This window comes from Anopheles maculipalpis, chromosome X (assembly GCF_943734695.1).
Source record: "Anopheles maculipalpis chromosome X, idAnoMacuDA_375_x, whole genome shotgun sequence".
Taxonomy (NCBI): Eukaryota; Metazoa; Arthropoda; class Insecta; order Diptera; family Culicidae; genus Anopheles; species Anopheles maculipalpis.
In genome coordinates this window covers 9,625,203-9,637,429 of record NC_064870.1, presented here as the reverse complement: position 1 = coordinate 9,637,429, position 12,227 = coordinate 9,625,203, and the positions used below count along the sequence as shown (strand labels likewise).

Here is a 12,227-nt window from a genome sequence, read left to right as displayed (position 1 = left end):
TGTACTGATAGTGATACTGTAAGGAGCAAACAGGGCTATGGCAATGGCAATGAGAATTACAATACAATAGATACACCGATAGTTCTTCCAAAGTAATACAAAAACAAAGAGCAGATAAGATATTTCTAACATCCAACCCCACGATAATCTATTGGAGACTGGTATCAGGCACGATTGACTGAGTGAAAAGAGGGAGAGAGTTTTATTTATACAATCCAATCGTAGCTGATTGGTTTTGGTTTTGTCTGAGGTACGTAGCTAATTAAATCAGATAATAAGGATTATACAAAATTCTGCGCCTCCTAAATATGCAACGCTCAACACGCAAAAAAAAACTCAAACCCATATATCCTCATTGGAAACGCAAATTTAGGGTTGGAAAAAGGCCTATGAATACCAAAAAAGCAGGAAAAATGTAGGAGAAGATATCGAAACACTGAAGAAGGTTGATTGGCGGATCAAACTCGAAAGCAAGGCGCAAGCTCAAAAGTTTTCCAAACGGATGGATAATCCCAAAATGGAAGCATCGGCTTTTATTTTACACACCAATATAACCACAATAATTATCCTATAACAGTGTTATGAAAGCATTCTCTTCTCAAATTGTGTATCAAAGTTACACCGTTGTTCGTGCGTGTGTGTGTGTATGTTTGTGTATATAAAGAGATGAATTCTATACAATTACGATCACCAGAACCATATGCCATCGGAATCGGAATTCCAAAGTAGAGCGCTGTAGAGTTTATTGCTCAAGAATGTATGTGTGTGTGTCTGTGTGCGCTCAGTATGGGAAGTTTTGGGAAGAAAATCCGTAACGGGATAGGCTATTTGTTGGAGCATCAAAATGATACAGTCGTTGCCGTTAAATTTTGGTCCTAAGTCCTAAGGATTCTTTTGTATTGAAGGCGTGAATTTGTGACTCTAACCGCAAGTAGTTTTGACCGAGTGCATCACTTTTTGACTCTCAGGCGACAGTTTTTGGCTGTTAGCCATTACTCATTAACACATGGAAATCAAATTTCTTTTTAAGTAAAATATGAATACTACGAATAGTATAACATCAAACCAAACATCTTTTAAGTTTGATTCACCTAATTTGAAAACTAAATTACAGTCAAAATCCTTCAAATTTCACTACATTTTATAAATAAAAAAAAGATTATATTTATAAAAAAGTGGAATTTGCTAAAGTTTCATAAATATTTTATTACACTGTTCTCCTTTACGAGTGCGGTTCCCTCTGATTTCAAACATCAGAGCCCGCGTAACTCGAGTACCGCGTAAGTCGGATACTGACTGTACGTAATAACTTTATGGTTCTTCAATTTTCTGCAATCATTCCAATAATCTACTTTATTTGTCCTGTTTTTTTGGACCTTGCTCTTTTGCGAGTGGCAATTTTAGTTTCTACAGCTAGCAGTGATACACGGTATAACGCCGCGGCTAGGTGGATCGACTCGAGTTGTCGGATGTTTAGACGAGCTTGTCGTGAACATATTGCTCGCACGATAAACCCTATTTCACGGGTGGTGATTGGAAGGATGATCGTCCTGGGCGACACAGCTACTGATATAATAACAACAGCTACTGATATAATAAGCCACTGAGATGATAAAGCGTCAGTAATGTTATTGAAGCCAAAGTAGAGATGTTCGTAAATCGCTTTCTTCTCTAGCGCTGAGGTCTCCTCAGATTTCTTTTTTCTGAAGTTCTCCTTTCGTCGATTGTCCCGGTGGATCTTAGGTTCGGCTTTCACCAAACCAGACGGGCCGGCTTGATCGGCATCCTGAGGCGGGGTACGGGTAGTGAATTTGTTATTCGGCATGGTTTAAGAATAGTGATTCTCATGGCAGTAATCAAATCCCTTAAAAACGACAATTTGTCCTGTTTTTCTTCAGAGTCAAAAATAGTTGGTTAAGAGACACAAATGGATGCCTTCAAGTCTAAAATGTATGCCGTATGGACAAAAATTGATGCGCACCGTCAGAAACTCCTGATTTAGAGGCAAAGTTTAGCGGTAACAACCATAAGAGAATGATGAATTTACCACCCCACACACCCACACACCCACACACACTCGAAACATCATCATTTGCTCACCAAAACAAACGCCTTCGTTGCGTTTATGCACCGGGGTAGAGTGAACGCATCCATCTTAGTAGCGAAATCGTTATCCAACACGAAAAAACAACAACAAAAAAGAAGAAAAAACTGCTGATTTGTGTAAATTGCAAAAGTGTAATGGCAGTAGTTTTAAGGGATCACGTGCTCGTTATACTCAATCGTGAGAAAACCACCAAACCATAAGCAATGAAGCGCGCCCCCAATCATATTCTCGATAGAATTTCTCCATTTGTGATAGAAGTAGCCGTTCTTGTAACCGATGAGCTCACAACAGCACACGATTAAGTGGAAAGTGAAGTTAACATATTTGATGTGTATCCACCATCAAGACGGAAGCCCAAAACTGGGTCCGTGCGAGCCATTTTTCTTATCCACCGTTTGTGGATGATGGAAACACGGATTGGGAGCAGCAGTAAAGCAAGCAGGGAAAAAGCAATGTATTACAATGATGGGCTTTATCTACCATTTTTTTGTTTAAACAAAACAAAACACACAAAACAAACATTGGGCCTTAGCGTAGTAATATCTTGGAAACTTTAGATGCGGATGGTGAAAGGGAAAAACAAACGCGTGCAAGCATTTTATACCCTTTTACCGTGAACGAAATACAATCAAGAAAATACATACACACCACCACACAAAACACATCTTACCACCGTAGGCAATCGAACAGTGAGTGAGGGGTTTTAGTTTTAGAATAGTGAAGCTCATTATAATATACACACACACAGAAACACCCACCCACACCGCAAAGCAAGAGGGAGCAAAATGGCTCCTTTTTATGTGGTGTTTTATAAAAAGGCTGTCCGAAAGGATGTCAATGTGATTATGCTGGAGTGATTTTTGTTTTTCGCAATCAATGAAACAAACAAAACAAATGGAATATTGGTTGTTTTGTGTAAAATTTAGTTGTTGTGTGTCTGTACTTTTAAAATTGGTTTTTTTTAAATTAGCAAGATTGATTAAAAAAAATAAAATTGTTTTTCGCATGCGGTGGTAACTCTGGTTTCAACATGAATACATAAAAATCATATCGGATCACAAATCCTAAATCATTCGGGCATATGCCTTCATGAGGACATTATCAAACAAAATTGTAAGAGAGGAAATTACAAACACACAAACACACTCTAGAAAACCACAACCTTAATAAACAAATCCCACTGTACCCAAGTGTACCCAGTAGTGCAGAAACATATAAGTGTCTTAAGGGAAAGATTGAACTTACAAAACAACCTTAACAAAACGTGTGTATGCGTGTGTTACCGACGGATAGTTTCTAGCGAGAAAATAGACAGTAAAACAAAAAAAAAACAATAAAAACAATGTACTCAAATTCTCTTACGAAAACAAAATCCATGATATTTTAAACGTTTCTATTTAACAAACAGGAAAACAAATAACTTACTATACAGTTCTTTTACTAGAAAGATAGTATTTTCTGCATTGTGAGAAGAAAACAAAATTATTACAAAACAGAATAGAATGTGAGACGTATGTAGCAGGTGTTAGGGGTGTAGTGAATGGATCGGAATTTGAAAAGAAGATGATCAAGAAACCTATGCTAAACTGTGTAGCAGTGTGTGTGTACTCCAAACCATGGCAAGGAAACAAAAAATTGAGAGCGAAAAAGAAAAAGAATGGTGCGACCCTTATCACATCACAAACACGAAAAGAAAATGCAATTATAATCCCATGGCAACCAATAGATGGAAAAGAATATATTTCAAATCAGGTAAATGATTTTTTTTCCACCAATCGAACTCATAAGAAGATTGTGAAATCGATCACGCTTAGCTGGTGGTAAAGATTGATGAAAAAAAAAGATAAACAACAGAAAGTGTAACGAAATTAATTACAATTACTAATTCACACAACGCTGGGAGGTGTGTTAAAGTCGGACCATTTTTTTTTTTTTTGGCTCGATTAAACATGATTCGGATTGACGGACTACTATCGCACCCTATAAAACACTGTAAGTAAGTGAGAAATACAGCAGAAACAAAAAGTGGTAGAACTGTTTATTACGTGTAAGCATTTTATTAGGTTTTAAATATAGGATTTAAACAAAAAAGGAAAAAAATCATAAATGTGTTAATTTGTTGGAGTTGTTTTTTTATTTGAGATTTCTATTTGAAAAAAAAAGCGTGGACTGATCTCCATCCATTCCTTGGTTTCGCGGATGGCATTCGATATCATTGGACGGACATCTGGGGTGCTCTGGGGCGTGGCCATTACAATTGGATTGAGGATCAATGCGACGAACACAAAGTACCTGCTTTTCGGAGGCTCTGGCCAGTGATGGAGCCCTATTCGGAGGATAAGATTATCATTTGACGGCGGTGGGGGTCCGCTACGGGTCCGAGTCCAGGACCATACTGACGGGAGACACCAATGCACATGCAAGGACTACCGTTGGTGGTGTGTGGGGAAGGAGAATGAACAGCGAGATAACAGCGACCCGTTCGGCGAGCTCGTTGGCTGGATCAAGTGGAGTGAAAACCTGTCAGAGACCCGATGAAGATCTGCAGCCCCTAGACCGAGTTTAGTGGAAACTGATTGGAGACGTGGCCATGTCATCTAGACGTGCTCTATGCTAAGCAGGCCAAGAAAAAGAATGCTTAAAACAAAACTATCCGTTTTCTTCATATAATGTTCACTTTTTGCTTTATTTTTTTGTAACATTTTTTCATTAATTTATTTGACAATTTGTGTTTCCCACGCGAGCGTGTTCCGATAGTGAGAAACCGATCTGCATGAGTGAGAAGAACATGTGCTCGAAATCGGGAGACGGTGAGAAAAACAGCTCGAAACGACACATGGTTTAGCTAGCGCCCAACAGGTGGCGCTCTCACGAATGCATAATAAAAATACGTTTATTTCGTGTATTTAACGATATTTTAAAAAATATTTGTTTGCTGTTAGCTCACCCACACCGACATGATACTTGCTTTGGAAATGGTTCCTGATTTTGATAAATGATAAATTTGCGTGAAATTAATAATGTCAGGAAGGGTTCGGGAACACTTGAAAGCTGTCGTTTGCAATCATGTGCTACGGAAAAATTGTCATTTTTGTTTTGTTTAAATTCTTCCTCATGCTGGAATGAAATGGTAGGAAGAAAAAGGGGGTGCATAAAACTTCCCGAGAACCTTGCCGACGTCCAGGGAAAATAATTCTTACAGGAGGACGGATAAAGTCAAACTGGCAAATTGGATTAGTAGCTTATTGTGACTTTTCACCATTGTGTACATGCTTTTGCCCTTTGGCGAGGCGCGGATTTTCCCGAACACTCCCGAAGGGTTGCCGCACCGGTCTCGCCGCCCGTACAGTACAGTTGTGGCTGGTGCTAAGTCCATAATTTACAACGGCTTATGTTGCGCCTTTGCTTTCAGAAACGGACCTGAACCACACAAGGACTCGCCTAAAAGATAATCCAGTGTTTGTGACCCTTTCCTTGCTTGGGCAGCTTGGGAACTGTACTTCGGACCCGTACACTGGGAGTTAAAATTTTGACTTTCAAATTCCAACAAACCGTGCTACAAGATGGAGTGTAAAGCCTTAGCCCACCCAGCCTTGCCAATTCTCCAGCAACCGCGAAAACTCAAACACGATTGAGCAACGGAATCAAGCTAACCGGTAATAGCTTAGGTAGCAAAACACTCGCAGCAGCCCCTTCAACCACCAGCGTGCCCCTGTCGACGTTTCAATCTTACCTGGGATATTCCCCAGCCATTCGATACGGTTTGTTGGTTTTACGGGAGAGGATAATTGGATTAGCAGATTTAACACGCTGCTTATCCCGGAATCTTGTACGGCCTCGGCTACAGCCCGATACACCTATCGGGCCCGCTTTTGTTTTTGAAGGAAAAGTCACCAACGCTAATCGCCCTGGAAAAGTGGTGGTCGTTATCGAGCAGCGCTACCCAGTTGTTGGTATTTGAATCGTTGTGTTGAGAAATCGCATGGCTAAATGCAGGATATTTACCCTTACGCTTAGGCTTTAAGGGATGAAAGGGAGGAGAGGGTTCTCGCAGATATTTGGTTGATTGATGAACAGCTCTTTCGAAGGTGTGTAATCATAGTGTAATTATATCGACAACTTCAGCGAGAGCACGCACCCATAGATAACCACGACTCGTTAAAATAGTTGTTGATTTGAAGGGAGAGTGTGGAAGAAAAACTTTAGCTTTCAAAACTACCTTATCGAAAAATTGAGTCCTTAGTCCTTAGACAACACCGAACAATGACGCACGGTTCATTTTACTTCCTTGCTGCCGTGTCCCACCTGTAAGCATGATCTCCTCACATCAAAGCAATCGGTGCGTGGACCGTAAAATTGTATCCCTTTTATAACGCTCCCAACCAGGACGACGAAATCTGACCCTCGGAACAGGGAATGCGCCTGTGTGTGTCTGTGTGTACGTATTTTCAGTTTTATTTCTGCTCATCTTCCGACTTGCTCAGCTCGTTTAGCATCCAATAGAATAATGCATCACAGCGCACAATTGTCTGCCACAGCGGCAAACACGGCACTCCAGTTTCCATTCATCGGCGGCCGTAAAGCACCTACGATAAGCCACCTTCGAGTGTTTCTCGTGCACGCGAAATCGGAAACTCCAACAGCTTAGGTTGCCCGGATGCTTGGGAGCGTCCCGTATCGTGTGCGTTTTCTTCCCGGCTTTCCTTTTGTTTGCTACAGCGATACTAGACACAACCTCGTGTGGGAACCTCGGCGATCCTTGCAGTACAACTCTGGCACCCCAATACAACCGAGTGGCAGAAAGAAAAGGACCTTGCGCGCTCTCGGTCGCTCCGGTTCCGAAACCGTATCAGATTACGCTAATTTTTCTCACCAGGTTTATCGGCACAACTCGCTCTCGGTTCTGGTTACCGTCACACTTGTCCTCCGCCGTTGGTTTGGCTGTCCACATATTACATTCTCGCGTCCTGACAGCAGATTGGGAGTACGGACAGAGTAGTTTGAAGGACTCGTAAATCCCGAACGGAAGGGGGTGTTCTACAAGGTGATCCTACACTACCGGAAGCTGATGTTAAGGTGTACCAGGTACAGATGGGCAACATGAGAGTAGGTGATATATCTGATGTCAGAATGCGACTGAGCGATTCAGTTTTTTGTTGTTGATTTTTTACATTCAAATAAAACGTTTTTACTGCGATGTTTTATCCAACAAACAGCACGCTGTGCTTGCTTTTCCCTCCTGACAGTTGTAAAGATTCTTACCGTAGGGGTAAACGGTAAGGATTTGATTGTGTTGTTTCTAGCCATTAGACCAGCTCCAGCTGACGCACTTTTTTCCCTAGAAAAACAGCACCCGGAAAAGGAAAACAACACAAAAAGTGCTTATCTTCCTTAATAAACTATTCAACAAATATGAAGCGGACGGCTAAATTGACGTTTGTATGGGCGAAACGAGATTCTTCTTCACAGCGGCAGCAATTAAAAATAACAAACAATCAAATTGAAGAATAAAAAAACGGTCTGTTTGTGGTCGATTGGGACACCTACTGATAACTGCTGCCAAAACCCCGGTTGCAGAGGAAGGCAGAAGATGCCACCAGCAGCGTAAAGGATTGACGGAACAATACGACCGTTATAAACTCGGGGACTAGCTTTAGTTTGGTAAGGAATAGGCGTCCTGCTACTTAGTCATGAGTACGGTAGAACGCTTAGTTTTGCTTTCCGGTCTTGTCATTTGTGACGTCCACAAATTAAATGGCATCTGGAGCATCCTGCTGCTGGTCACACACACACACACACACCGCTGATCGATGCCGATGTGATTGTTTGTCAATAAAATCAGCGTGCGGTCTGGTGCGGTGCGGTTTGCAACACAACAACACTCCCCATGGAGCGTTAAGCGAATGAGACACCGCAAGACGGGTTGCTGTGTTTCTGCGTGGTTCTGTGGTTTCGTTGTGGATGGGGTGAATATCTTGGTAATACATTAACGGCCAGCTTTTTTTGTTTTAAACGGATGAAAACAGGATATTGAAAGCAGTCTTGGTAGAGATTAAGTGAAGATTAGAAAAGGTGGTTTAGAGATCTCTCAAGTTTTGATGAAACCGGCAAGACCCTGTTCCTGGGAGATAGTCCTGACGGTTCTATCTTTAACTCGATACTAGAGAGGGCCATTCGCAGTTCGTGGAGGACGAAAGTGAGGAGTCTAGCTTTTATAAGCCATTCCAGAGTCCTGATATAAGTTGATGACATCATTGGATAGAATCTCGGATACTGTCTCTCTACTGGCATAAGCCTCTGACACTCGGATCCGACACTTGATCCAGCCAACGAGCTTGCTGTGCTCCCTCACACCACGTGCCAAGCGGGTCCTGGTGGAGCATGAGTCCGACATTCGTTTCAGGTGCTCCCATCTTCGTATGCTGCTGACTTTGGTTGCCAACAAGGTATCTGAATCACCGCTGTCCTTCAGTGGCGTCGAAAATGGGAGTCCTCCTTCAGCATGGTCCTCCAGGACTCCAACCCGTAGACGAGTTCGTCTGGATCTTAAGCGTTTGTCGAGCGCGTAACTTTTGACTCTATTAGGAGCATTACACAGACGGCTGTGCTTGTGGAAGGTTTATTTATTTTTGGAAAGGATCTGTTTCAGATGTCACATCGCCTTTTAATTCCCTTTGGGTGTTGGACCCGCACTTCAGTCATTTAAACGACTCAGACGGTTAAATACATTTCCTGGCTGGTCCAGGAATTAGGGTAACTCGCTCGACCTAAGCAAAGCTGCTATCCGTATCCACTGGTAGGATACGGGTAGCAGCTTCTGATCTGATTCTGATTCAGTTCTGATCGATCCAGGAAAAAGCCTATCCGTCTGTTACAAGTAGATCTGACGATGTAGCAAGGAATTTCACGAGAGTTCCGGGTTGTACGCGTCCGGTTTATTCTCGTCAGCAACAGTTATTTCTGAGCCTTCCACAAGCCCAGAGGAGGTTACATAGGATCAAGATGTCCCAGAAACACCGGGATATTGGATTGGTGGACGGCGGAGCTAGATCATCAACAGTATCGAGAACTTTTGTAGCTCATCTTGAGCGTTCCACAACTGGAACGCTAAATGTGGTCCAAATTACAAATATTCGAATGGGTTGCATACCGGTCGGTACTATCTAAAACCGAAACCAAACTGTACGGAACTCTCTCACGCATTCTGCAATCGAGAAACAACATCACCGATACCGTTACCAGCGTTAACTAGCCTTCCCGTCACGCCTACGTCCTTCCAGGCCAGAGCATCGGTCGATCGATAAGGACCGCCGTATCGGATCCGTACAGGTGCAGGTGCAAAACCTTCGTCCCGTACCTGCGAAATCAGTGGTTCCGATCAGCGGTGCAGCTCGGTCGGCCCTTTTTAGTACGGTCCCTTGTGATCTTTGTCGCACCCCGGCTGCGTGTGTGTGACAACTGTTGTTTTCGCGCAAGCTACACAGAAAGAAAAAGGGCCCCGTTCTCACGCACAATCAGCGCTGGCCCAAGGTCACCTAATCAGAACGCCAAAGGAGTCAAAGTAGTTATTCCGTAGCGTCGACAATCCGATAGCGGCGTCCTTTTACGAGTGGACCAAAATTCCGTTACGCCGCAAACGGCGCACTGGTTCGAGGGGTGGTGTGGAAAAGTTATCGGTAGGATTGCGTAACGTTACCTTCGAATTTCCCTTCGTTTTTTTTTTAAGGTTATGTTTCGAAGAATGGTTTTGGAAGGAGGCGGTTTAGGTGGATATTAATTTATTGTAGCTGCGATTTATGATACTTCCCTGGTCCCCGTTTATAAAAGGTGTATCAGGATTCTATAACCTTTGGGACGAATTTTTCAAAAACGGGGCAAAACGGAGAGCCCTTAGCGCCGGGTTCGCTTTTCTTTGAAAGTCACGCTACAATTTGCCGACTAGGCTTAGGCTTTTGTGGTTGATTTACTTTATTGGACGCGGTTTATGTTTAGGTCCGCTACTGCGTTATTACTATACCGGTAGGTAGGGTTTCGTCTGCAGCCTGGGAACAATCCCAGCATCTGAAACTTGACATCAGCACCCACACACACACATATTTTTTCGTTTAGGAATGAATGAAATTTTAATGTCCCGTCTGGATGTTAGATAAACCTTTCGATGTACAATGTTAAAAAGTTAAATCGTTTAAATAACGCTAAAACTATTCTCCTTTTGCTTGGTTTAGAGTCCGTATTCTCGTCTAGCGTAATTCTAAACAGCGCTCCCAGGGGACCAACGCAAGTGCAAGTGTAAGGATGCAACACGTGCACAGGATACAGTGATACAGTGTTGGCAGAAGCTGGCGGTGCATCTTTGTCCCTGTCCGTGGCACATTAGAAGCGCAACAAAAAAAAAAAAAAAGACGAGAAAGAAAAAACAAAAGCAAAACCCAACGCATGAGGCCGTAAATCGCACAAGGGACACATCGGCCGGTACAGGTCTTTTGTGTCGTCTTTCTCGTTTGTCGGCAACCAGCGGGCGGTCGCAGAACCATCAATTGCGTAAGCGCAGTTAGCGACTCGACAACGCTCGGTCAAACCTTCCACGAAACCTTGCGTGCCCGAGCCCTGTTCACAGGGACAAACGGGCAAAAAAAAGGGCTGCCTAGCGTTCCTACACTCCCCCAGCACCAAGGGGTCAAGTTTTTCCGTGAATCGAACCGCTCATGTTCGGTGGCAGCGAGGGAAAGGCAAGCGAAACAAAAAGACATTTACGGCAAGACCTTAAATGGTGTACAGTTGCTGAATGCACTTGCACGGACAGGGAGGCTGTGTGTGTTGGGAATCATTTTCTCCCTAGAGCGTTCCTCGGAGATGTTCTGGAGTGGAGGACAATTAGCTCTGGCAACGAGCAGGGCGAATGAGGTAGGAAAAGAAGACGTATTTTGGCAAGCGAAGTCACTGTGGGCCTAAGCCGCCAGGACGCAAGCTTTTAAGGATCTCCACGCAGCTCCGGTTGTGATCACGGCAACGGCATGACTTGGCTGGAGAGACATCCAAATCGGGTTGTAAAGTGTTGAAGACACGCGACTCACCCATCGGTGGTCGAACACGTCACTTATCGCTTTATGATGTCGTTGGCGACTTTATGGCGCAGCTTGCCAGTTTACTGCCGTACCTAGAGATGATTACTTTATTGGAGGGTGAGCTGCCCCGTTGACTCCCGTTTAATGAAGGTAGTCACGGGGGGGGGGGTGTAACAATTACGAGGTCAGCATTTGAGACAGTCTTTGCTAGCCTCTCGAGAGCCACAGAATGATCAGGTTGATGAATACCAAGAATTCAACAAAAAACGAAGATTACTTCAGTAGGTTTACCTTACAAAAAAGCGTATTCTACAGGTAACTTGAAGAATATCTAAACACTTGAGGGTTACAAATGCACCAACTCTCATAGGTAAGGAATGGATCGATATCTATTTTGGTTTAGCAATTTGCTGAAGATCTTACCCTTGCGCATCTTCATCGTACCTAGACTGGCCAAGAACAGCTCTGTCACGGCTAGATTACCCGGAACCTACCCACAAGCTTGCTGCAGATTCAATTTTTTTCATTAAGAAAACATATCCACTATTTCACATTGTCAACTGGAATACCTTCCTAGACGACGCCTACCTCCAGAATAAAAATAATAACACCAAACAAATGTACTACTTGAGGCGTTATGATCTAATTATGCTCCATCCTTCGCCTCCTCCCATCGTACAACAACCATTGCTAATTTTTTCTTCTTCGCTTGTTAACAAACTTAACAGGCGTTCAGGGAGGTCACTTTGGGTAGATCCTAGGTACCTCCCATCGATTTTGCCTTTTTTTTCGCTCTCTACCATCTATCCAGAAGTACCCTAATGTCTGCTGCTGCAGGTCGTCCTGAAGATTATGGAAAAGTCTGTGTCGTTGCACGCGAGGTAGCAAAAATAAATTCTGCAACAGACACACACACACTCCTCACTGCTGGAGTGTGACCTTGAAAATGGTCTAGATCGTACAAAAAAAAAAAAGGCTAAAGTATTGCGAACCAGGCGAACTTCTTTATTGTGGAGGTGTCACCCGGTGGGCATAACGGATCGCTGATGAAGTTG

General features: G+C 43.2%; 4 protein-coding genes across 6 annotated transcripts in view; 1 reads left to right on the top strand and 3 right to left on the bottom strand.

Annotated features, from left to right (window-relative positions):
* LOC126560468 (60S ribosomal protein L10-like) overlaps positions 1-12,227 on the top strand; it is a 277,878-nt gene that overhangs the window by 8,903 nt on the left and 256,748 nt on the right. The window lies entirely within an intron of this gene.
* Positions 1-12,227, bottom strand: part of LOC126561545 (probable 60S ribosomal protein L37-A) — a 450,882-nt gene that overhangs the window by 185,204 nt on the left and 253,451 nt on the right. The gene's annotated exons all lie outside the window — the stretch shown is intronic.
* Positions 1-12,227, bottom strand: part of LOC126558141 (aminoacylase-1A-like) — a 220,867-nt gene that overhangs the window by 75,272 nt on the left and 133,368 nt on the right. The gene's annotated exons all lie outside the window — the stretch shown is intronic.
* Positions 1-12,227, bottom strand: part of LOC126561695 (cecropin-B) — a 328,190-nt gene that overhangs the window by 295,309 nt on the left and 20,654 nt on the right. The gene's annotated exons all lie outside the window — the stretch shown is intronic.